General features: G+C 42.6%; 1 protein-coding gene across 1 annotated transcript in view; it reads left to right on the top strand.

Annotated features, from left to right (window-relative positions):
* galnt1 (UDP-N-acetyl-alpha-D-galactosamine:polypeptide N-acetylgalactosaminyltransferase 1) overlaps nucleotides 1-26,014 on the top strand; it is a 111,949-nt gene that overhangs the window by 28,402 nt on the left and 57,533 nt on the right. Inside the window, exon 2 of the mRNA XM_062985270.1 lies at nucleotides 15,143-15,237. The gene's annotated coding sequence lies outside the window, so the exon portion shown is untranslated. The remainder of the gene's footprint in view (nucleotides 1-15,142; nucleotides 15,238-26,014) is intronic.

Genomic DNA, 26,014 nt, shown 5'->3' with positions numbered 1-26,014 from the left:
GCATAAAAAGTGTTTCTGTTCGGAAAAGCCGTTTCCAAATGAGTTTGAACGCCTAGCTGCCACATGCACACTGAGGCTGGGTGAGAGCGAGTCTCAAATCAGCAGTGTGTTATGCGGAATTCTGCTTCTCCTTTAATTCGTTGAATAAATAGTCTCTAATTACTACCATGTTAATTATTATTAAATGTATTGAAATTAATTAATCATTTGAAGCTTTGACATTCTGAATTAGGAATTCATGATGCATTATTTTGGAATTGTAGACAGACCCTACACAAGTGGATTTGTGTCATTTTTCATCAAACTGTAAGGATAAGTTGCCTCATGCCCCAGACTGGGAATGCAGCGAAGACGTATGCTATATAATCTAATTTAGTCAGGAACAGCTCAGAGATCCAAGCTGCACTTCTGATCAGTATAAAATTGTAATTTTCTGAATAAAATAGCCCCTCTGTGAGCAAGTAATAGCCCACATATGTTATTTTGGAATAATAAATGTTGTATGTCTGCATTTTGATGCTACTCATTAGCTCATAACTCCAGTGCCTCCGTTTATGAGCAAGTAACTAAACACCAGTAAAGATCGAGTCATTAGAGACGGTGGTTAGAAGCCACGTCTAGACGTTCTTCAATACCTGAAATATTTCTGTTAAGTGCTTAAGTGTAGAGAGTGTAAAATATTGTTGTGGCCGGACAGTCCGACTACGGGGAGGTGCACTTGTTAGTGGGCTCTCAGTGCCGGTCCCAATCCTGATAAATCACACTAGCACACCAGAGTTGACATCTCGAACTCGTTGGTTCGAATCTCAGCTCTGCTACCGGCAAACAACGATTGACTTGTTGTTCAGGGTGGGTGCTGGAGGGGATCCCTCATAACTGATGCAATAACGACCTCTGCTGGCTGACTGATGGCGCCTACACAGAGACGAGGGATATATGTGATCAGGGCGTGTCTCTCTGTGCATAAAGCTGATCCACATATGAACCCGCCTAGTGCACGTGAAAAGATGCAGTTGGCTGCTGTACATGTGTGTAAGTCACGGCTCTCCTCGGGCAGAGTGAAGCTCAGCATCAGTAGAGGCAAAGCATTAAGCAATCGGGGGATTGGATATGACTAGATTGGGAGGAAAATTGGGGGGAAAATGGACCGGAATGATCTGCTGACCCCTAAATAGTTTGTTGGACTTCCCATTCCAACACCATGCAAAATAATATGGTTGGAATTTGGTGTACCATAAGCACAAAGGAAGGTCCATTGAGGAACATCTTGTATAATTGGTGCACAGAGACTTGATCGTAACCCTATCAAACATTTTTGGGATGGTTTAGAATACAGACAGCAACCCAGTGCTCTAGTGGATGCAATTTCCAGCAGCCGTGTTGCAAAATCTAGTTGTAAGCCATTCCAAAACAGTGACAGAGTGGTGGAAACCACCATAAATCAATGCTCAGGGCTTTTTGATCTGATGTTCAATAGTCCCACATGGGTGTGTTATTTTCTTTTATTCTTATTTTCTGTAAACTGTTCTCACGGCAGGCCTGATCAGATTCTGTTTTCATTTTTCTTCCCCCGACTGCTGATTTCTGAGAGGCTTTGCATGTTGAGTAGGTTCGACGTAGAAAAAAAAAAATAAGCACGTAAGGGCGGAGGGATGGAAAAAAAGGTACAGTCAACGGGTGATGTCAATTAAAACTACACAGGCGGTGCTCGCCAGCATAATAAATGTCAGACTTGTTTGTTTTCTGTCATCATTGATGAAATTCTGTTCCACTGAAGATTTTTGAGAAGGTTGTGAAATGCAGACTTGCGGATACTGGAACGTATTAACGTACGTCCCAATCAGAAAACAACTGCACAAAATACGTCTTAGGCTGCGCTCACATGGACTTTCATGGCATCAATCAAAAACGCAATGATGTTTTGGATTAAAATAAGAACAAAACGTTAACAGATAGTGTAGACGGCCAACAATTACTGAAGGTGAGTTTACTCTATAAAACCCAGATCTGAGTATAAATGATTCCATAACAGAGCAGCAACATGGTTTAATCCTCCAACAGCTTACCATATAGGAGCACTTTGTAGAACTGTATGAGTTCTACAATTACTGACTGTAGTCCATCTATTCCTCTATATACTTTTTTTAGCCTGCTTTCACCCTGTTCTTCAATGGTCAGGACCCCCACAGGACCACCACAGAGCAGGTATTATTTGGGTGGTGGATCATTCTCAGCACTGCAGTGACACTGACATGGTGGTGGTGTGTTAGTGTGTGTTGTGCTGGTATGAGTGGATCAGACACAGCAGCGCTGCTGGAGTTTTTAAATACCGTGTCCACTTACTGTCCACTCTATTAGACACTCCTTGGTCCACCCTGTAGATGTAAAGTCAGAGACGATCGCTCATCTATTGCTGCTGTTTGAGTTGGTCATCTTCTAGACCTTCATCAGTGGTCACAGGACACTGCCCACAGGGCGCTGTTGGCTGGATATTTTTGGTTGGTGGACTATTCTCAGTCCAGCAGTGACAGTGAGGTGTTTAAAAACTCCATCAGCACTGCTGTGACTGATTTACTCATACCAGCACAACACACACTAACACACCACCGCCATGTCAGTGTCACTGCAGTGCTGAGAATGATCCACCACCCTAATAATACCTACTCTGTAGTGGTCCTGGGAGAGTCCTGACCATTGAAGAACAGCATAAAAGGGGGCTAACAAAGCATGCAGAGAGACAGATGGACTACAGTCAGTAATTGTAGAACTACAAAGTGCTTCTATGTGGTAAGTGAAGCTGATAATATGGACAGTGAGTGTAGAAACAAGGTGGTTTTAATGTTATGGTTGATCAGTGTATAGAAGAAACCCAGGTAAAAATGCAGATGTTATTGGAAACCACATTTTCTTTATGTGGGTCACAATCTGCTGCTCATATTTCAGTCCATCACTGACACTTTATCATTTCTGCTGCTTAAGGGAGCAGCTCTGATTGCACTTTAATCCTCAACCTGGAATTAAGGACACTGCCTGTGTAGAGCAGAATTTATAAACACTTATTAAATGAGATTATTGTTATAGAGGGACGGTCCTGTTCTGATTTCATCCCAGGATTGCAGTGATTATCAGTAAGATAAATCAAATGATGATGGATGTGTGCGAACTGGCTTCCTGTAGCTGCACTCAGATGCTCGGCTACAAAGCCAATAATGGATCTGTACCGCGCAACCTCCGAGCCATTAGTCTCTCTTGACTTGATCCTCCACCCAGAACTCAAGGAAGACGGGCATCAAGGCTTTTCTCTGTACTGGCACCCAAGTATCTTTCCCTGGCTTTCCTTATCTTTCCGAAAATTCGAGTCTATCTTTAAAACACCATTAAAAACCCATTTTTCTTGCATAAAAAAACTTTGGTTCTTACAGGGTTTTCAACAGATTTGTGTCCTTGGACTGTTGTCTACTTAAACTAGAGTAAGGTGATGTTCACTATGGAAGCACTTTTGTAAGTCGCTCTGGATAAGAGCATCTACTAAATGCCAAAGATGTAAATGGAAACATGGACATCACAAGTCTGTAACGTCTAACATTCTTTCCTTTACTTGTGAAAAGATATCGGATCTTTATCTTCAGCATTGTTGGCATTGCAGTGTTGTTTTGGTGATAAAGTCATATGGTTTAAAAAAGGTTAAGAAGAGTCTCGTGGGTCCAGCTGCCATTCACTTAATAGGATTTGGGATCAGTCACTTCTGACCTTACAAATGCTCTTTAACTGAATAGGCACAGAGATCTAGAAGCCAGAAGTGTACTTATATTAATGGCTATTGTTTTGGATTAGGATGTCCAACAAACTCATGCTCAAGTATTCACTTACTTTTACTCCCAACATACACTATATTGCCAAAAGTATTCGCTCGTCTGCCTTCACACGCATATAAACTTGAGTGACGTTCCATTCTTAATCCATAGGGTTTAATATGATGTCGGCCTACCCTTTGCAGCTATAACAGCTTTAGCTTTTCTGGGAAAGGCTTTCCACAAGGTTTAGGAGTGTGTTTATGAGAATTTTTGACCATTCTTCCAGAAGCGTAGTCCAAGTGTAGTCCAACACCACTGCATCCGACACTTTGCATTGCGCTTGGTGATGTAAGGCTTGGATGCAGCTGCTCAGCCATGGAAACCCATTCCATGAAGCTCTCTACACACTGTTCTTGAGCTAATCTGAAGGCCACATGAAGTTTGGAGGTCTGTAGCGATTGACTCTGCAGAAAGTTGGCGACCTCTGCGCACTATGCGCATCAGCATCCGCTGTCATTTTACGTGGCCTACCACTTCGTGGCTGAGTTTCTGTTTTTCCCAATTGCTTCTACTTTGTTTTAATACCACTGACAGTTGACTGTGGAATATTTAGTAGCGAGGAAATTTCACGACTGGACTTGTTGCACAGGTGGCATCCTATCACGGTACCACACTGGAATTCACTGAGCTCCTGAGAGTGACCCATTCTTTCACTAATGTTTGTAGAAGCAGTCTGGATGCCTAGGTGCTTGGTTTTATACACATGGCCATGAAAGTGATTGGAACACCTGAATTCAATCATTTGGATGGGTGAGTGAATACTTTTGGCAATATATCTTACAAATGGAAGTATTTTATTTTCTAAATGCTGAGGTATAGATTTCAGTTTTCTTTCTAACCATTCATTCCTTCTGATATCTGTAGGACTGGTTTGAAAGCACAAATGTAAAATTGTTGCGATACAAAGCAGCGAGCTAATAAATAGCCTTCAGTTTACACAAAGCATGAGCGAGTGTTAAGAAATCCTGTATAATGATATGGTAGCGTTTAAGAGAGGAAGGACCTGGAAATCCGAAGCACTGAGAACATGATTGATGTCGAGACTGTCTGGTACAACAGTGATAAACAAAGTCTGTAGTTTTGGTTTGTATATGTTTTGTGGTTTCACTTTTCTTTGTGAACAGAGGTAATAACTGCTGATTTAGGACTAAGGAGGGGGGAGAGAAATTTTACGATGCTAAGAACTAAATGTGAAGCTTTAATTGTAGTGGTTGGCATGTTTACAACTGTGTAAGATGTGTGTGGTGGTGGGGGAGGTGGTATTGTTCACATGTGCCTACCGCAGTCCAAGTATTCATGTGCCAATCCTAAACTTTGAGTTTTTGCTCTTGTTTACAATATGATTATGATATTAAGCTATGAAATGAATAATAATTATAGATTTCAGACCTCTTGATGGTTTAGTCTCACTCAGGTCTACAAATGGCAGTCTGATCCACTCAGCTGACATGGTTCAAATCAGCCTTTAAAAACTATAAACTTGCCACCCAGGTGGCGTAGCGGTAAAAACACACGCTGGCACACCAGAGCTGGGATCTCGAATAGATCGTATCGAGCCTCAGCTCTGCCTGCCGGCTGGGCTGAGCAGCCACATGAACAATGATTGGCCTGTTGTTCATATAGGGGCGGGGCATTAAGCCGGATAGGGACTCTGTCATAACTGATGCAACTACGACCTCTGCTGGCTGGTTGATGGCGCCTGCACAGAGGCGGGGATCTGGCTGTCTCTCCGTACACAGAGCTGATCCGCAGCTGATCTCTTCTATAGTAGGTGAAAAGATGCTTACGGCAGCTGCCCACGTGTCGGAGGGGGCGAGAGTTAGCTTTGTTCTCCTCAATCAGAGCGGGTGTCAGCATTAGTAGAGAGGAAGCATGACGCATTTGGGCTAATGGATGTGCTAAAAGTCCAACATCCTTGCCTGACCTCAGATGTTCTTTTGACTGAAGACACAAAAACCTTGCAAACATTCCTCCAAGGATTCTGGAGTCTGAAGATCCTTAACTAGTGATTCTCTGCACCCATTAAAAAGCACAAAGAACCCAGAGTTAAAAAACAATCAAGTTTCTCCTGGTCTCCTGGACTGGTCTAATGTTAAATAGGAACCACTAAAAACAGGTCTGGTATGAATTAAGTGCTAAATCATCCTGGGCTTGGCGGCTGCCATAAAAAAGAACCCCTGCTCCAAACGGGAGGAACGTCAGCAATTTTTGAGAAGCCCTTATTGGGTGTTGAGCTTTAGAACGTTATAAAAACTAATACATGTAGCCCAATTCATAGATGGTTCACTTCAAATTACACCCAAAACACACTTGTACTTGAGCCTAATCCTTACATGCGGTGTGGAAATACAAACATGATTGAAAGGCATGTGGATGGTGACATATTTTTGGGTTTGGTGGGGAGCCTGTGTGGCGTAATGGTAAAAAGCACAGTGCTGGTCAGAGCAGTGCATCAGTTCTGGGAGAAGGTGTTTGGCATTACGTCAACCTAGCCATTGGGGGACACAAATAAGTGCACCCTTAGTTCAGGTCCCAAGCCTGGATATTCAAAAGGGTTGTGTGAGGACGATCATCTGGCTTAAAAAACTGCCAAATCAGATATATGGATGAATGATGTGTGGTCCTAATGATTTGGTTCTTCAGTGCAAAGTAAATTAGTTAAAATATTATAGGTAAACAACTAAGAATTAAAAACACTACCGTAAGTCCTGAGTCACTGCAGTTTATATTGGAACCAAATTAGAACCAAATACAGTGGGTTATGCTGTCTCGTGCTATGCTAAAGTTTTTTTTGTGTTTCACTTCAAGTTTGCTCTTCCTCTTACCTTCAAAGTTCAGGCGTCCTTTACCCAGTTACTTTCCATAAGCTCTCCCATGTGCAAAAGCAAGTGTGGTACGTCATACAATGTCTGCCTTTTAAAGTGCCTCTATTCTTCTATAAATACTAAAAAGCCTACATTTAAGTGTGTCTACTTACACTTTTAGATGACAATGTGTATTTTTTTAGTCAAAACATCTTTTTGGACTCGGTTTAAAATAGATGATCAGTAATAGAAACTCTCCACTGTAATTTACACAGCAGGTTACATTTCATCCAGGAGCAAAAACAGCATTTATGGTTTGTTTTGTTCAGGATTTCACAGGATGATGGCAGAGATTATTGGCATGGCAGTTTGATGGGCATTTTTTCTCAGAATCTAGTCATTTCCAGTTCCATATTGGGATTCCTCTGGCGCTTGTTTCTGCATGTTTCTGTTGAGCCATATTGCAAATGTGAATCTCTCACTGCTTTTGGCGCCACCTCAAACAGCCCTGGATAAAATAAGGGGAAAACCTTGATCCCACCATCCCACCCTTCCTTATGCCAAGTTCACACTACACGACTTTCCAAGTCGTCAGGTCGCTGTACAGTTCACACTACACGACTGAGTCTTTCAGTCGGTGTATATTTCACACTACACGACTGATCGGCGATAGGGGGTTTCACACTACACGATCCATCACCAACTGGAATCACTGATGAGCTTCTCTGGTCTCGCTTTTTTCTTTTCTTTACAAAAACACGTGAAAAGTGACGAGAAGTTTAACGATACCACGTCCAAAAATGCACGTCAACAAGTAGCGAGAGATCAAAGTGTTTGTGGTCTGATGTGCAGCGTAAAATCAAAGAGGAAAAATAAATGAATCTGAGTGGATTTGGCAACACGAACAGTATATGGCTTGTTCTGTAGTAAGTTTGAGGTTAATTAATAATTTTGTAATGCAGCGTGGGTATTATGTTTTGTAGAGGACGATCAAATCAGAAATACTGTAAAACGTGTGTGTGCCGGTGTATTCTGATATAAATTATATCCTCTCCTGCGTTTCCCTTCACGCTGTATCCTGCGTTCTTATTGGCTGTTCGACATGTCACTCATTTCCAGTCGTACGTCTGAGATCAGATATCTGTCCTGCTAGAAAACTCAATCCAGTCGCCGAGCGGTCGGCGAGCCGGTCGGGTCGAGTTGTTGGGTAGTTCACACTTAGCGACTGAAAGCCGAGTTTTGATCGCCGAGTGAACGCTGAGTTGCTCCCGACCCGGAAAATCAATCGCCGACCAGTCGCCGAGCGAAAATCAGGGCAAAAATCGTGTAGTGTGAACCAGGCATTAGATGGCCATTTGTGTCTGTCAGATGCCCCACCAGTTTGTTAGCGCTGCTGAGATTTGACCTCAAGTGCTCAAGCTCTCTGCGGTGGTGAGATTGAGAGTGGCGGGTACATGATATATTTCATCAAGAAATATTTGTGTAGAACATTAAAAATCTAACTCTAGCAGCTGCACAATACAGTATACAGTATAAAAATATACATTAAATCCTAATTTGATGCCTGCAACATACCCCCCAAAAAGTTGGGACTACAATGAGCAGAAGCCATACGTCAACAACATCCAGAAATTATGTTGACATCTCTGTGCTTAAGCTTGTCTAGGATAGACTGACACGAAGTGGAAACCAGTGCACTCTTGCCCATTTGCCATCAGATCATTTAAAATTAGTCTTAAATACAGGTATATACTGTTCATGATACTGCATATACTGTTCACCTTTACATGCGTGTGTGTGGGCGGCACGGTGGCTAAGTTGGTAGCACTGTCGCCTCACAGCAAGAAGGTTCTTGGTTCGATCCCCAGGTGGGGCGGTCCGGGTCCTTTCTGTGTGGAGTTTGCATGTTCTCCCCATGTCCGCGTGGGATTCCTCCGGGTTCTCCGGTTTCCTCCCCCAGTCCAAAGACATGGACATGCAGTGAGGTGAATTGGAGATACAAAATTGTCCAAGACTGTGTTCCATATTAACTTGTGAACTGATGAACCTTGTGTAATGAGTAACTACCGTTCCTGTCATGAATGTAACCAAAGTGTAAAACATGACGTTAAAATCCTAATAAATAAACAATAATAAACAGAAGAAACGTGTGTGTGTGTTTACAAGTGCACTTCACATGATAATAAATTGTAAGAATAGAAGTTGTAATTGGAAGCAGAAGACTTCGTTGGCTGGGTGTGTTTGTGTTTCTGACCAGCACACAGTCATGTGAATTGTATTTGCTGCAACATTTTCTGCACTGAATGTGTTATTCCAGCCATTGGTTGTGTATCAGTCTATTAAATGGCCAAAAGTATGCGGATACCTAACTATTAGCTCATTGGGCATCCTGTTCCAAAACCATAGACATTAACTCCTTTGCTCTCATTTTCTCTTCTGGTTAAGCTCTTCACATGGGTTTGACCTGTTCTTTGCAGGTCACTGTTGTCCTTATGGATGTTGTTTTGTGCTCAGGGACACAGCCACACTGAAACAGGAAAGGGCCTTCCCAAACCACATATGTGCAAACCTAGCTAAACTTTCTTTATAAACAATTATACTAAGAACTTTCTGTATTGGGAGTGTCATCTTGGGTTCCACATCTTGGGAAAAACACCAGTAAATATTACCAGTGTAAAGTTCAAAAGCCGGAGTTCGTCATGGTGAGTTCTCATAGATTGGCAGCACAATTGCTGTCTTGCTTTTTAGATCAACTGTTAGAGTACCGTGGTGCTGTAGTGTATAAATAACTGTTATTTGATTTAATGTGGTCCCAAAGCAAATTAGCTAAGCCAAAGCAAAACTGTAAAGCGATTAAGATAAAAAAGTTAATACAGAAAAAATGGTTTGGTATTATCTGTGGTTTCAGGTGTCCGCTCGGGGGCTTGGAACATATCCCTCGTGGATAAAGGGGGGCTACTGCATATTATACTTTGTTATTTAAATTTAATTTCTTAGCTCTGAGTCAAAACATAGTAAAACATGTTTTTTTTCCATTTCATTTGCCACTGTGTCTTTAAATGATGCACTGAGCGGCCTAAAAGTATGAACATAAACATAGACTTTTAGGAAAGAAATAACAGACAAAGCACACAATGGTATTTCCGCACAAACCACTTAAACCTCTCGAACCATTTGTCTTACCCGAATGAGATCCATTCCAGTTCCAGTTCTGACATTCCACCTGAGATCTGGTACAGTTAACATTAGGATGATAAATGTTGTGCAGTCAGTAGTGGACCGGTGAAACTGGGATTGCCCGGGTTAAAGAAATGTTAAAGAAATAAAAGCAAGGCCACATGTAACGGGGCTCGTCACAAATCGCGAGTAGAGCATGAGGTGAAGACTCGCACCTCCAAGAACAAAAAGAAAAGAACAAAAAGTGCAAAATGCTTAACCAAGGTAAAATGACACTGTGGATATAAAGCCATTACCAAAAATGGGGCAATTGCAAATAAATCAGGTGGTCAAAATAATGGAAACAAAGTAACAAATTTACATTTTCGGCATTTAGCAGACGCTTTTATCCAAAGCGACTTCTAATACTGTGATAGTATATATTGTGTAAGCAATTGAAGGTTAAGGGCCTTGCTCAAGGGCCCAACAGTATCAACCTGATTACTAGTCCGGTACCTTAACCACTAGGCTACAACTGCCCCAAATGAAAGACATAAAAACTTCTGCATTTGCAGCCTGCATCGGAGAACATGGATAAAACAGGGATAGTGCAGTACTAAGAACTGCTTGTTACAATGACAGGCTACTGAAACAACCCAGTTCTCAAAAAAGAAAAGATATGGAACCCTGAACACAAACCAGGGACAGAAATAAATGAGTGACACTCCATTCCAACCAAGCTCTGTGGATTTACAGTTGGATTCTGCTCATGAAAAGTGATGTCACAACACCTTTGGGGCAATTCGCTCTCCCAGGGCAGTTCCCTACTAAGGCCTGTACAATGCCACAACACCAGAAAGAGATAAAATTGTGTCTGCAGGAAATAGGACCGGAGCAAGTCTGTTATCACAGTTCCAGAGGAAGCAGGTTTGCCAAACAGAGGGGATGGCAATTCTGTGAAAGAGAAGCCATGATACATAGAAAGACTCCCGACTGAAGCAAATTAAAGCTAACAAGGTGCAGGTGACTTTTTTAAAGAGGAATGGACACATCAATCTACTTGTCGACCAAAAATGGCAATGCAGAAGGAAATGACTCCAACGAGGCCCATTTACTGCCCATTACTACATTGTGAGTAGTTTAGAGCTGTGTTTAATAGAGCTGAAATAATTGATTAATGAATATGTATTAAAATACTCAGTTGTTGACGATATGTTTATTTGTTCTGAAAATTTGATTGGTTTTGACAAAAACTGTGATTTGTAGCTGCAGACCATTCCTACATCAAGCCAAATGATGGTTTTCTGTTGACACATGCATACTTGTTTACTCGGTCACGCAATCCCTCACCATTCTGTGTAATAAGCGGAAAGGTGTAGTGAAGTTGTCCAAGCACAGTTTGAAACACAGCCTATGAACACAAATGCGGACAACAGCTTTTTTAGAAGCGGTTATCAACAAAAATTAATTACCTCAGTTTGTTTGGATAGGGCTGCTGTGATCAATGTAATTTATCTGTTTGTGCTCATTGTTACTGAAGCATCGGGCATCAATCCATTATCTCTGTCTCACACACACAAGCATACACTGATCAGCCATAACATTAAAACCACCTCCTTGTTTCTACACTCACTGTCCATTTTATCAGCTCCACTTACCATGTAGGAGCATTTTGTAGTTCTACAATTACTGACTGTAATCCATCTATTTCTCTACATACTTTTTAGTCTGCTTTCACCCTGTTCTTCAAAGGTCAGCTGGAGTCCACTCACTGTCCACTCTATTAGACACTCCTACCTAGTTGGTCCACCTTGTAGATGTAAAGTCAGAGACGATCACTCATCTATTGCTGCTGTTTGAGTTGGTCATCTTCTAGACCTTCATTAGTGGTCACAGGACGCTGCCCATGGGGCGCTGTTGGCTGGATATTTTTGGTTGGTGGACTATTCTCAGTCCAGCAGTGACAGTGAGGTGTTTAAAAACTCCAGCAGCGCTGCTGTATCTGATCCACTCATACCAGCACAACACACACTAACACACCACCACCATGTCAGTGTCACTGCAGTGCTGAGAATGATCCACCACCCAGATAATATCTGCTCTGTGTAGTGGTCCTGACCATTGAAGAACAGCATAAAAGGGAAAATACATTTGGAAAATTGACAAAGCCATTGCTTAGGCTGTGGGACTCCAGGGAACCACATTGATAGCCATTGTCCATAAACAGAAAAACAGGTGAACTTTCCCAGATCTTCCCAGGGTGGCCAACTTACACACATTTCACCAAGAACGCATTAGCGACTCATCCAGGAGGTTACAAAAGAACCCAGAAGAACATCTACAATCTACGGTCTTACTTGCCTACAGTTAAGGTCAATGTACATGATTCTACAACAAGACCTTAGACATTTGGTATAATATTCTGTGGACTGATAAGTCAAAGGTGGAGCTTTTTGAAAGACACAGGTCCCGTTACATTTTGTGTAAAGCTAACACTGCATTCCACCTCTAGAACACCAACAGTCAAACATGGTAGTGGCGGTCGTGATGGTCTGCGGCTGTTCTGCTCTCACAGGCCCTGGACGACTTGTCATAATCGATGAAACCATTAATTCTGCTCTCTATCAAAAAATCCTAAAAGAAAAATGCCTGCCTGTCCGATCATAATCTAAAGCTCAAGCACATTTGATTTATTCAGCAGGTCAATGATCTGAAACACACGAGCAAATCCACCTCTGAACGGTTCAAATGGAATCAAATGAAGTTGTCGGAGTGGCCGGAGTGGTTGTCAAAGTCCTGATTTGAATCTTGATTCGAATTGAAATGCTGTGGCACGACCTTAACCGGGAGTTCAAATATTGTATGTATATTTAAAGTATGCTCATTCAGTCAAAAGAGCATCTGTATGGCTGGGCACTGATGTTGGTCAAGAAAGCCTTAGCTGACGTTCCTGTTTATTCCAGAGCTGTTCAGTGAGGCCCCTGGTTCACTTGTAAACTTGTTTTACAGCTCGGGGTTCTGAGAAATTGTAAGAATCAGCTTTTCCGAAAGAGTTTAAAACGCTTATCATTAAAAAAAATTAATTGTTCAATGTATAAAAAAACGAATGTATTAAAAGAACATAGAAACACTATATAGAAACTTCTCTTAATTATTACTGCTTATGAGTTCTCTCCACTAATAAAGAAGCATAAGAAAACAAAGAAGTAAAGGTGAAATGCAGCTTTTATTGTATTTTTGATTGATTTGTAACTGTTTTTTAATTGTATTTCAGTGTTTTTATATTATATTTGTGTTATTTTCATTGTATAAGTGTTTAAAACAACCCCATTATTTTACATTAGCCTAAAATATATGCAGTTCCACAGGACCATGTAACACATTAACAGGTTTCCTATACATCCTTATGGGAAAAAATACCTTGAAAGTCAACGTCTTTTAAGCTCAACGCCACTCCCAAAACCAATTGACACTGAGTTTCAAGGTACCACTGTATTATTATATCATGTTTCTAAAATACAGGAATAAAAAATGCAAAAAAAAACATATAAAGAATCAGATCCAAATACTCTTGCAGTGTGCATGTAGCCGTATGGATAAACCACTAGTAGGTGAGTGTAAGGTGTATTTTACTTCACTTCCACCTCTAAAACAAAAAAAGGGTCTGTGATGTGCCCAACTAAACAGACGAGGGCTTTTAATTGCTTTTTCACGTAGCAGCCGTTGCCATGGTACCAGCGCAGGTTTGTGTAAGGTTTGATTAAACACAGACGCTCGTGCTTACTTTCAGAGGAAGGTTTTGCAGCCAGGGAAATGAGGATCAGAAAGTGCTCGTGGTGAAGTGTAGCTCGACGTGTGCTCGTGTTGTGGCGCCGGCGCCATGTGCACGCCGAGACGTGTGTGGAAGTTTGATCTTCTTATCTGCTTTCTTTAGTAGAGATGTTGGGTTGCATGCTGATGTTTTATTCATGCAGACTCAGAACGCTGCAGGCCGGAGGCTGATCGACTGAGCGCTTACTATAAGTGATTCTCGTCTTTAACAAACACATGCACACACAGACATATACACTCTGTGGCCAAAAGTATTTGGACGCCTGACCGTGAGTTTGTTGGACATTGCATTTCAAAATCAAATTGTATTTAAATTGAGTGACCTCTGTGATCTTTACAGCCACTCTTCTCAGAAGTCTTCTGACTAGACTTTGAAGTATGTTCATTTGAATACTGTATATATATTTGAAGTATGCTCATTCAGTCAAAAGAGCATTTGTATATCTGGGCACTGATGTTGGTCAAGAAAGCCTTAGTTGACGTTCCTGTTTATTCCAAAGCTGTTCAGTGAGGCTGAGGTCAGGGCTCTGTGCAGGCCACTGGAGTTTCTTTAAACCAAGCTTTATAGATCTTGCTTTGTGTAGGGGTGCAGTAGTCAAGGAACAGTAAAGGGCCTTCCCTAAACTGTTGCTACAAAGTTGGAAGTGTATAATTTCCTTTATATGATTGTCTTACTACACCTGTTAACTATTGTTATGGCTGAAACACATTATTCAATATCTAGAAGGGGTGTCCCACTACTTTTGTCCATATAGTTTGTCCATGATCATTACCGTGACCCAGGCAACACAAACGATGCATCAAACGAAACACAAAACAAAATATACTTAATTAATGGAATTGGTGACAATCTGGTCCCACTGTGGTTTACAAGATGTAACATAAAGCCTCCACAAGGAGGCGTTTGAGTGCATGTCCATTTTCGTGTTTTGTGCCTGTTAAAATTTGTTTACTCACTCACTTTCTTAACCGCTTATTTAATTATGGTCGGGGGGGGGGGGAGCCTATCCCAGCTTGTCGATGGGCGCAAGGCACACAGTAACACCCTGGACGGGGCGCCAGTCCATCGCAGGGCAGACACACATACACACACCCATTCACCTATAGGGCAATTTCATTAACCTGACTCCATGTTTTTGGACTGTGGGAGGAAAGCAGAGGTCCCGAAGGAAACCCATGCGGACACGGGGAGAACATGCAAACTCCGCACAGAAAGAACCCGGCCTGCCCTGCCTGGGGATCGAACCCAGGACCTTCTTGCTGTGAGGCGACAGTTCTACCCATCGAACCACCGTGCCACCCAAAATTTGTTTATTTCATTCTTATTATTTTTCTGGTGTAAGTGATATATGACCAAAAGTTTCTGGACACCCCTGTAAATTATTTTCCCAGATTAAATTAAATGTGTTCATATTTAGAATAAAAAATATTAATCTAAAATATTAATAGAATAATTAAATATTAATAAATTAATACATTTTGGTGTCTGTTCCACAGGAGGTATGTGTGATTAACAGATTTCAGAGGTGGGATCACAATCTCAGTAGGACAGAAACCCCTTCACTTTACCCACACTGTCTTCAGCCCAGCAGGTATGGATTTGTAAATGAGCACTACATATACTAATGTTTGTATGCATCAGATACCCCAATATTACACCCAAAACTGATGTTTTATACATGGCGTTTCCTTTCTTTGCTGCTGTAACAGCCTCCATTTATCTGCTGGGGACCCTGATCGCATCCGAGGAGGGTATATTTGCCTGAGGCATGCTCCCTCAATCTCATGTGCAGTACTCTTTCTGATTCGCCCATATTTTGGTGGATTCACAAATGAGGCCAGTCTAACACACGTAGAGTTCTCTGCATTCCTCCACTTCTGTACAGGCATTTCAGCCTTCTTACCAGGGTCCAAACATGTGAGGGGGGTTTAACGAGAACGCTATATTTAATGTCACACAAGCTCAGTGCAAAACAACAGAAGAACACGAGCACAGACGGAAACGATAAATTCCGACACCTTTCCTACACACTCGCTCCCTGCGCCCTATAGTGCACTTAACATTCTTAAAGGGCCAGACAATATATTTGTAATTGCTATCCGGTATGTACCAGCATGCCTCTGAACGTTGAGGGGGACCGTTGAGGGAACGTTCGTGGGGGAACGTTCGTGAAGGAATGTTCAGGAAACGTTCGCTGGGGAACGTTGGGGGAACATTCGTGAAGGAACGTTAGGGGAACGTTCGGGGGGGAACGTTCGGGGAACGTTCGTGTGGAAACGTTGGGGAAACATTCGTGAAGGAACGTTGGGGGAACGTTTGTGAAGGAACGTTGAGGGAACGTTCGTGTGGAAACGTTGGGGGAACGTTCATAAAGGAACGTTGGGGGAACGTTTGTGAAGGAACGTTAAGGGAACGTTCGTGTGGAAACGTTGGGGGAACGTTCGTGAAGGAACGTTAGGGGAACGTTCGGGGGGGACGTTGGGGGAACGTTTGTGTGGAAACGTTGGGGAAACGTTCGTGAAGGAACGTTGGGGGAATGTTTGTGAAGGAACGTTGAGGGAACGTTTGTGTGGAAACGTTGGGGGAACTTTCGTGAAGGAACGTTGAGGGAACGTTTGTGTGGAAACGTTGGGGGAACGTTCGTGAAGAAACGTTGAGGGAACGTTCGGGGAGAAACGTTGAGGGAATGTTCTGGGGGGACCTTTGTGTGGAAACGTTGGGGGAACGTTCGTGAAGGAACGTTGGGGGAACGTTTGGGGGGAACATTGGGGGAACATTCGTGAAGGAACGTTGAGGGAACGTTCGTGTGGAAATGTTGGGGGAATGTTCGTGAAGGAACGTTGAGGGAACGTTCGTGGGGGAACGTTCGGGGAACTTTCGGGGGGACCATTGAAGGAATGTTTGGGTAGATTGTTGGGAATGGTTGGGTGGATCGTTGAGAAAACGTTTGGGTTTTCAACAATTCACCCAACTATTCCCTTAACAATCCACCCAAACGTTCCCTCAACAATTCACCCAACCATTCCCAACAATCTAGCCAAAAATTCTCTCAACTGTTGAGAAAACGTTTGGGTGGATTTTTGTGAAAACGTTTGGGTGGATTTTTGTGAAAACGTTTACATTACACGACAGGAGATACCTTAGAAACAACTTTCTTTTTCTTAGAATAGCTCTTTTTTTTTTTAAGTAAAAATAGTTCTCGTGTGAAGCTTCCCCAGCATGAATTTTAATAAAAGTGCCTGTAAAAAATTTTGCTTTGTCTCAGAAGTGTCTTTTTGTTATTACCTTATGGGATAAAAAATATATCCAGATATATATCGTATATCGCCGTTCAGCGAAAAAATATCGAGATATTATTTTTGATCCGTATCGCCCAGCCCTACTTAGACATTACAATCAAAGGCATTTCAGTCTGCTTGCTTAATTTATGCCCCTGTTATCTATGAATTTGTCTGTTATACAGGATATGTCCAGAAGTATGTGGACACTCTACCATGAGCTTGTTGAACATTCTGTTTCAAAACCATTAGCATTAATATGGAGTTTTACCTTCATTTGTGGCTATAACCTTCATTTGTCTCCACTCTTCTGCTAAGGCTTTCCACAAAATCTTGGAGTGTTTTTGTAGGATTTTGTGTCTGACCTCCACTCTGACTGAGGAGAGCCGTGACTAACACACGCCCCCTCGCGCCCCCTTTGATCTGCACGAGGCGAGTTCAAATGTGGACACACCCTGATCACATTATCCCCCGTCTCTATGCTGGCGCGATCAATCAGCCAGCAGAGGTCGTACACTTTGTGTATGTGACCACATAATATGTAACTAAAAGATGCATTAACAAACGGTTGAGCTGGTTATTAAAGGGTTAAGTGGACGGTGTGTGTTTGCGTGTATGTAAATGCACAGAAAAAGAATCTGTAGAAATTATTGGGGATTTTCCAGATATGATTGACGATCATCAGACCAGAAATGACGGAACTATCCAGGCAATTCTCTCCTGTAAAACCTGCTCATCTGTCATACAGTCCTGTGTGTAGGTGGCTGTCAGTGTGTTTGTGCGGTGAGGCCGGATGTGGGGATTTATGTGGTATAAATACATTGGATTTAAGCAGCACATATATGTTTAAATATATTTATATATTCTTTATTTATGTTTGCTAACCGCGTCATGCTGATGTGGGTTGCAGTTGGTCCTGAGCCACTTGGACACGACACACACGTACTCATTCGTTTTACTCACATCTGGGGCCAATGAGGTGCCTACGTACACCAATTAGCATGCTTTGGGAGGTGGGAGGAAGCCGGGAGCACTGAGAGTAAATCTCTGCAGACATGGTGAGAAAGAGAACAGAAAGAGACAAACAAAGAGGGTTTGGACTCTGGGTTGCCAGATTTACAGTACCTACTGTGCCATCTTCTAAGAAAGTGTGTGTGCGAAATTGACAGTGATGTGTATTGACCAGTACAAACGCAAAGTGGATAAACGGTTGTAAACTGAGATATTTAATTCCACTTGCTGTTAGTGTCAGACTTTGCATTGATAATCAATATTTATTTCTTATTTTTTATTTACCATGCCGTTCGTTTGCCCAGTACTTTTTTTCTGTGGTCTCTGACTGTTCACTGTGTTTGTATCTGTGTTTCTGTTTCCTGCAGTTTTGTATGTTTGTGTGTGATTACTATCAATAAAGATAATGACGCTCCCATCATGCAACCTTTTTTTGGAAGCACATTTCACATCTGGCTGAAAACATCATCACCGTGACGCTTTGCTATATGCTGTGTTACTATTTGCTCACTTTCTGCATTTAACATTTTAAAAGAAAGTGTTCGATCCCCAGGCAGCGTGGTCCGGGTCCTTTCTGTGTGGATTTGCATGTTCTCCCCGTCTGCGTGGATTTTCTTTGGGAGATCCGGTTTCCTCCCACAGTCCAAAAACATGCAGTCAGGTTAATTGGAGACACTGAATTGCCCTATAGGTGAATGACTGTGTGTATGTGTGTGTATGTGTGTCTGCCCTGCGATGGACTGGCACCCCATCCAGGGTGTTACTGTGTGCCTTGCACCCATTGAAAAGATGGGATAGGCTCCAGCACCCCCTTGCGATCCTAATTGGATAAGCGGTTAAGAAAGTGAGTGTATTTCTTTGCTCTTTTTGTTTTTGTGACACTCACTTCTGGCATTGGTGAGGCATTCATCATGGCATTGTTTGCTGCTTCCTAATTGAGTCATTTTTATTTCCCTATTACAATGTCTTTTCCACTTGCACCACCACCCCACTCCCTTGCAGTCGCCCCTCTTTGTGAAATCACAGACCACTTCTACACACCAGCCGGTTGTGGAACCGTATCATGTTTGGAGGATCACACTATAGTCTTTGTGTACCTCCACTACTCATGCTGACACCTCGGCCAGACATCAGGGTTCGCTATTGAGGAGCAATGAGAAGAAACCCTATATCTGACTTTTCCTAACTTAAACATGACCATTTGTGTCTCCGAGTGCCTGACCAAGCCGGTACCACCACTGAGCCTCAAAATTTGGGAGCCCACTTAGTGGCATAGTGTATTGGCTGGCGCAAGCAATTCAATTTTTTTTCTATATTTTGTTTATGCATTTTCTTCCCTTTTTCTCGCGACTTTTTAGAGCGTCCAATTGCCCGATTGCGTCATGCTTCTTCTCCACTAATGCCGATCCCCGCTCTGATTTGAGGAGAACGAAGCTAACCCACGCCCCCTCCGACACGTGGGCAGCAGCCGTATGCGTTTTGTCACCCACACTAAGCGAGTGCATATATGCGAATCAGCCTTGTGTACGGAGAGATACACCCTGACAGCACTCTTCCCTCGCCTCTGTGCAGGCGCCATCAATCAGCCAGCAGAGGTCATGGTTTCATCAGTCACGAGGAGTCCCTATCCGGCTTAATACCCCACCTCTATATGAACAACAGGCCAATCGGATGGCAGAGCTGAGCTTTGATACGATGTATACGAGATCCCAGCTGTGGTGCGCTAGCGTGTGTTTTTACCCACTTTTCAACCCACTTTAAAAAAGCTCAGCCAAAAGTAGTACTGTTCCTTTACGGTAACCAAGTCAACCCTGCATGTGAGTTATGCTAGTGTTTTTAAGTTTGTTTTGCATTTGGTTTGGATGCTCGGGTGTAACCGATTCTGGATTTGTTTGGAAGAGGTGCAGTCTTTCCGAACTCTCGCTCCAGTCAGCTTGACTCAGTACAACTTTACAGTATGATAAATAAAAGGAACGGTTCTATATTGAGGCGCTCGGGTGACGCAGCGATGAATTACCGGTGCTTACTCACTACCTCTAGGATCCAAGGTTTGTATTCCAGCTGTTCTATTAGCCGGTTTTGTGTCTGTATACATGGTGGGGGCTTATACATGATAGTAGGGGATTGCCGGGGCCCAGCAGTAGGTTTGCTTTGTGTCCGGTTGTGTGACTGTTTTGTGCCCAGTGATTCCAGGGACCTACTGCAACCATTCTATTGCTTTCTTTACCTCGCCAAATAATCTTTTAGTTAAAACGATTTTAATGGGTTGTATGTATATCTATCTTGCTCAATATGTATTAAAAGTCATTTATAAATGATTTATGATCTTTGTAATCTATCCGCTGGTTTGAGCATCCTGTCGATACGGGAGATACGCAGCACGAACGTGCAGCTAACAAATCTGTTTCAGTTACGTTATCTCAAATAAATGTTTTTAACACATTGCGAAATCCACACCAAAAAGGAAATAGAAGGAGGAGAAGTATTCTACACAGTGTCAGTATGTAGTTCCTAATAAATAGACCAGTCACACCCAAACACATGTACTGCAGTTTACGCTACACTGCACTGCCTTGCATGTCTTAGCTGAATGAATGCATGTCATTACAATTGTATGGTAATAAAGGGTAATGAGGGCAGGGTAGGTCAAGCAAAAACATGGGAGAGAAAATTGTAATCATTCTGTGTGTGTGTGTGTGTGTGTGTGTGTGTGTGTGTGTAAGAGAGAGTGAGTAAAGTCTACGTTGTGTTTGAAACTAATAGTTTATTCAGTCTTTATTTAGTCTGGGTCCTTTCGGTGCAGAGTTTGCATGTTCTCCCCGTGTCTGCGTGGGTTTTCTCCGGGAGCTCTGGTTTCCTCCCACAGTCCAAAAACATGCAGTCGGGTTAAGCGGAGACACTGAACTGCCCTATAGGTGAATGTGTGTGTGTGTGTGTGTGTCTGCCCTGCGATGGACTGGCGCACTGTCCAGGGTGTTACTGTGTGCCGTGTGCCTTGTGCCCATTGAAAAGCTGGGATAGGCTCCAGCACCCTCACACGACCCTAATTAAATAAGCGGTTAAGAAAATGAGTGAGAGTTTATTCATTCATTTTTACTAACACTAACAAACTTAATACCCGTCAGTGTTGCAGTGGGTCTGGCAAACCCAAAAGCCAGCTTTTAACAGCACTACTGACCTAGCAGGGTGCTTAACAGCCATGTTTGGCTGCATCTAAAGAAAATAGAGCTTGATGGTGTGTAACCTTTATGCATCTGCAACATTAACTCCTGTAGTCTACTGAGAGAGTAGAGACTTGTAGTACAAATTTACTCCTGTCCAGTGTAAATGTGGGGTCGTTGACTTGGGTGTAAAGGTTCCCCTGATAGAAGTAAACAGTGTGTTTGTAATAAACAAATTCCATGTGCCAGTAATGATTAAAGTTCCAATGTTTTACCTTATGGCTAGTTTTGCATTCATGGGTCACCACAACTGGATTGTTCTGATCCACATACCTGATTTGGCACGGTTTTTACACCAAATGCTCTTTCTGACTCAACCCTCCTTATTTTTATCCAGGCCTGGGACCTGCACTTAGAGTGCACTGACAAGTACACCTTTAAATTGCTAGGCTGTTCGGTCATCCCCACCCCAAAACATAGCCTAAATATAACGTCTGTGTAGATGCCTGATTGACCGGCTAGTGGGCTAGTGTACGGGCTAGTGTACTTTTATCGCTGCGCCACCCGAACACCCAGGTTACATTTACATTATTACTAAGGTTCTTCAAAAAGTTTCCGCACTTTTAAAACTTTATTTATTACGAATTTTAAAAACAAATGACGTCACTTTTCTACATAATCACATTCAGATGCATTTTTCCCAGCGGCGTACCAACTTTTTAATGCCATCAGCAAAAACTGTTTTTGGCTGAGCGCGTAGTCATTGATGCAGCGCTGCTTTCACATCATCATCACATGAAAATCTTCTTTCTCTTAAAGCTTCTTTGAGTGCTCAAAAAAGGTGGGAATCAGATGGCGCTAAATCTGGACCATAAGCGTCTCTCAGTCTCTCAGACACGACCAGTTACTACTCCTCCCGTCCTCACCGTATCCAACGGAAATATAAAAGTGCGGAAACTTTTTGAAGATCCCTCGTATTTTACTTACAGTGTAACAGTTGTGTTATAACTTACAGTAACAATTGGATCGAATATAATGGAAGCTACTCAGCATTAAGGGCCTTGCTCAAGGCTCAAGGGCAACTCGCCAGCCTTTGATTAACAGTCTAGTATTTTAACTGCTGAGCTACCATTGCCCTACCATGCCCTTCATACACTATGTATAGACTAAAGTAAAGACGTACGAGTTAACATGATGTAATCGACTGAACCAATACTATTGACAATGAAAGATGATGTATTGTTGCAGTTTAAACATTTGATATTTAAACATTTACATTTTCAGCATTTAGCAGATGCTTTTATCCAAAGCGACGTAAGGCCTGAGCATACTTCATGCGGAGACGATGTTCGCCTGGCTTTGGCAGGAGCGGGTAGTGTGTCCGAGAAAAGTACCTGGATAATGTACTGCTTCGGCCAAGCAGTGCGCACTGCCTCTAATTTAGTACGTACAGTTTAACTATGCGATTTTGGACGCAGCCATCGTTTTTCGGTAGTCATGGAACTTAACATTATAAATGTCACAGCGTCACGTGCAGCTGTGGAGCAGACGCGAGAGGCAAAACGAAACCAGTAGAAGTATGCCAGCTTGTAAGCTCGAAAAAGCGCATTCGGCTTCGTGTGATGCAAACTTAGTTTCGCAGGAAGTATGCGGAGGCCTTTACAGTACTGTGACACTTTACTGTCTAAACAGTTAAGAGTTAAGGCCCTTGCTCAAGAGCCCAACAGTGACAACCTGGCAAAGGTGGGGCTTAAACCAGCGACTTTTTTATTACTAGTCCAGTACCTTAACCGCTAGGCTACAACTGCCAAACATGTCTGTGGGTAAAGCCAGTCTGGGGTGTTGGGTAGATCTAAGAAAAGAGAAAGACAAGTGGCTGTGCTCCATTTAAATTGTTCCTCTGATTTAATATGCTGGTGCTCATTCCTCCTGCCCCTCGTACTCTATTACTCCCTCTTTGATCCGGCTTTTCTCTCCTCTACTTCCTCACCCTGTCTTTTCCTCTGTCGGTCTCTCTGTAGTTCAGGTGTGTATGCTGGCAAGTCTGTGTGTCTTATAGAAGCAGATTGTAAATGTCATGTTTTCCCTCAGGGTGCAGTGTTTTGGGTCCTATGCTATTTACTATAGAGACTATGTGTTTGCTCTTTACCTGTAAATTTACAGAAGTAAATTAAAGGGACGGTGTAAAAGAAGACAGAGCATCAATAAAATGTAAGACGGAAAGAGGGAGCACCCAAGGGGTTCGAGTCTCAGGTGTGCTATCAACCTATTGCCCGTGTCTGAGGGAGGGAAGGCATAACAGGGAATTGCTTTAATGCTGGTGGGGGAATACTTAAGTCTTGTGCGTTCCTCTGTGCGTGTTATGACTGTATGTAGGAATCCAATGCCAGCTGGTAAAAAGAAGAGACAGATGGTGCAACACATGTCAAGAGGCAAGTGCTAGCCTGGAAATCTTGGCAGGCATGAATATTGTGTATGTGGTGGATTTGGACAGCAAAGAATCCAGAACCTCAGGATTAGACATGTTAAAATAAAAACAAGTTACGGTGCTCAGGTGGTGCAGTGGGATATTCCGCTCGCACACCAGCGCAGAGATTCTGAACACCCTGGTTCGAATCTTGGCTCTGCTACTGGGTGGCTGGGTGCCAATTGGCAATGCAGACACAAAATTGGCCAACGTGACCAATGACCGGACCAAGTCAGTGGGGTCTTCAAATGCTGTGTAGGGACCCTGATTGGCAGATAGAGAGGCGCCTGTGTGCAGAGTGCATGGGTGAAAAAAGGTTCCGCTAAGGGCTGCGGGTCAGAGGAGGCGTAAGCAGCAATATACCCAGTGGTAGCCTAGTGGGTAGAGCTTTGGACCATCAATTGAAAGGTTGAGATTTTGAATCCCAGCTCTGCCATGCAGCCACTATTGGGCCTTGAGCAAGGCCCTTAACCCTCTCTGCTCTAGGTGTGACGTACAATGGCTGACCCTGAACTCTGACCACAGCTTCCAAATAAACAAACTGGGATATACGAAGAAAGAATTTGGTTGGACTGTATACCTGTACACTGATCAGCCATAACATTAAAACCACCTCCTTGTTTTTTTACACTTACTGTCCATTTTATCAGCTCCACTTACCATATAGAAGCACTTTGTAGTTTTACAATTACTGACTGTAGTCCATCTGTTTTTCTACATACTTTTTTAGCCTGCTTTCACCCTGTTCTTCAATGGTCAGGACCCCCCACAGGACCACCACAGAGCAGGTATTATTTAGGTGGTGGATCATTCTCAGCACTGCAGTGACACTGACATGGTGGTGGTGTGTTAGTGTGTGTTGTGCTGGTATGAGTGGATAAGACACAGCAGCGCTGCTGGAGTTTTTAAACACCTCACTGTCACTGCTGGACTGAGAAAAGTCCACCAACCAAAAATATCCAGCCAACAGCGCCCCATGGGCAGCGTCCTGTGACCACTGATGAAGGTCTAGAAGATGACCAACTCAAACAGCAGCAATTGATGAGTGATCGTCTCTGACTTTACATCTACAAGGTGGACCAACTAGGTAGGAGTGTCTAACACAGTATTTAAAAACTCCAGCAGCGCTGCTGTGTCTGATCCACTCATACCAGCACAACACACACTAACACACCACCACCATGTCAGTGTCACTGCAGTACTGAGAATGATCCACCACTTAAATAATACCTGCTCTGTAGTGGTCCTGTGGGGAACAGGGTGAAAGCAGGCTAACAAAGTATGTAGAAAAACAGATGGACTACAGTCAGTAATTGTACAACTACAAAGTGCTTCTATATAGTAAGTGGAGCTAATAAAATGGACAGTGAGTGTAGAAACAAGGAGGTGGTTTTAATGTTATGGCTGATCGGTGTATATGTATATATGACAAATTATGGCAATCTAATATGGGCAGCTGTAGCCTAGTGGTTAAGGTATAGGACTAGCAATCGAAAGGTCACTGGTTCAAGCCCCAGCACTGCCAGGTTGCCACTTTTGGGCCCTTGAGCAAGGCTCTTAACCCTCAATTGCTTAGAAAACATACGGTCACAGTACTGTAAGTTGCTTTGGATAAAAGCCTCTGATAAATGCTGAAAATGTAAATGTAAAGCTTTTTTTCAAGGAAAAGTAATTCTAAAGGTTTCCAAAGGTAAGTAAGATAGCTAGCTATTTCAGCTCACTTAACAAGAATGTGGTACAAAACAGAGTGCAGGCGTTGAATGTTAAGCCAGTAAATACCCTGATTTCTAACAAAGGGAAAATATAAACACTTCCTTGAATTGGCATTGATGGAAATACCAGTCACTTTAAAAAAAAAAAAAACAACAGCCCACATGTATGAATCTACTGATTATTTCAACAGTTTATTTACTCATATTGTCTGTCTAGTTTGCAGCTGCACCAGACAGCTGTGTAATTTATGAGCGAACATGTTTTCCATGACATTGACCCGCCATAATTCAGCACGAGGATATGCCCGGATCTGGCTCGTTCAGTCCAGCGCTCATGTTCACTCTGTATTTTAATCCAACACGCGGTGATAAATCAATACAGCCTGACAAAAAATGTTTTCAAATAATGCCAAGAAATTCTGATGCTTAATTACTCTGAATCATGATTAATAACCGCAACCTCCCAACCCCACCGCCGCCAAATTGTCTGTTATATCACAATTATGGTGATTATGTTTCTGCTTTAGTCAGAAGTTAACAATGGGGCAGATTGAATATTTGTATTTGTAGTTTTGTAGATTTTAAAGGCTAACCTGTTACAGGGTGTGGTTCAGGGGTGTTTGATTCACTTGGGACACTAGGTAGCGGCATTTCCAGCCATTATTCATCCCCCAAACTACAACTGCAAATAAATAAATAATATATAAATAAATAAATATGTTGTGTGAAACAACTGACA

This window comes from Trichomycterus rosablanca, chromosome 23 (assembly GCF_030014385.1).
Source record: "Trichomycterus rosablanca isolate fTriRos1 chromosome 23, fTriRos1.hap1, whole genome shotgun sequence".
Taxonomy (NCBI): domain Eukaryota; kingdom Metazoa; phylum Chordata; class Actinopteri; order Siluriformes; family Trichomycteridae; genus Trichomycterus; species Trichomycterus rosablanca.
This window is presented reverse-complemented; position numbering and strand designations above follow the sequence as displayed.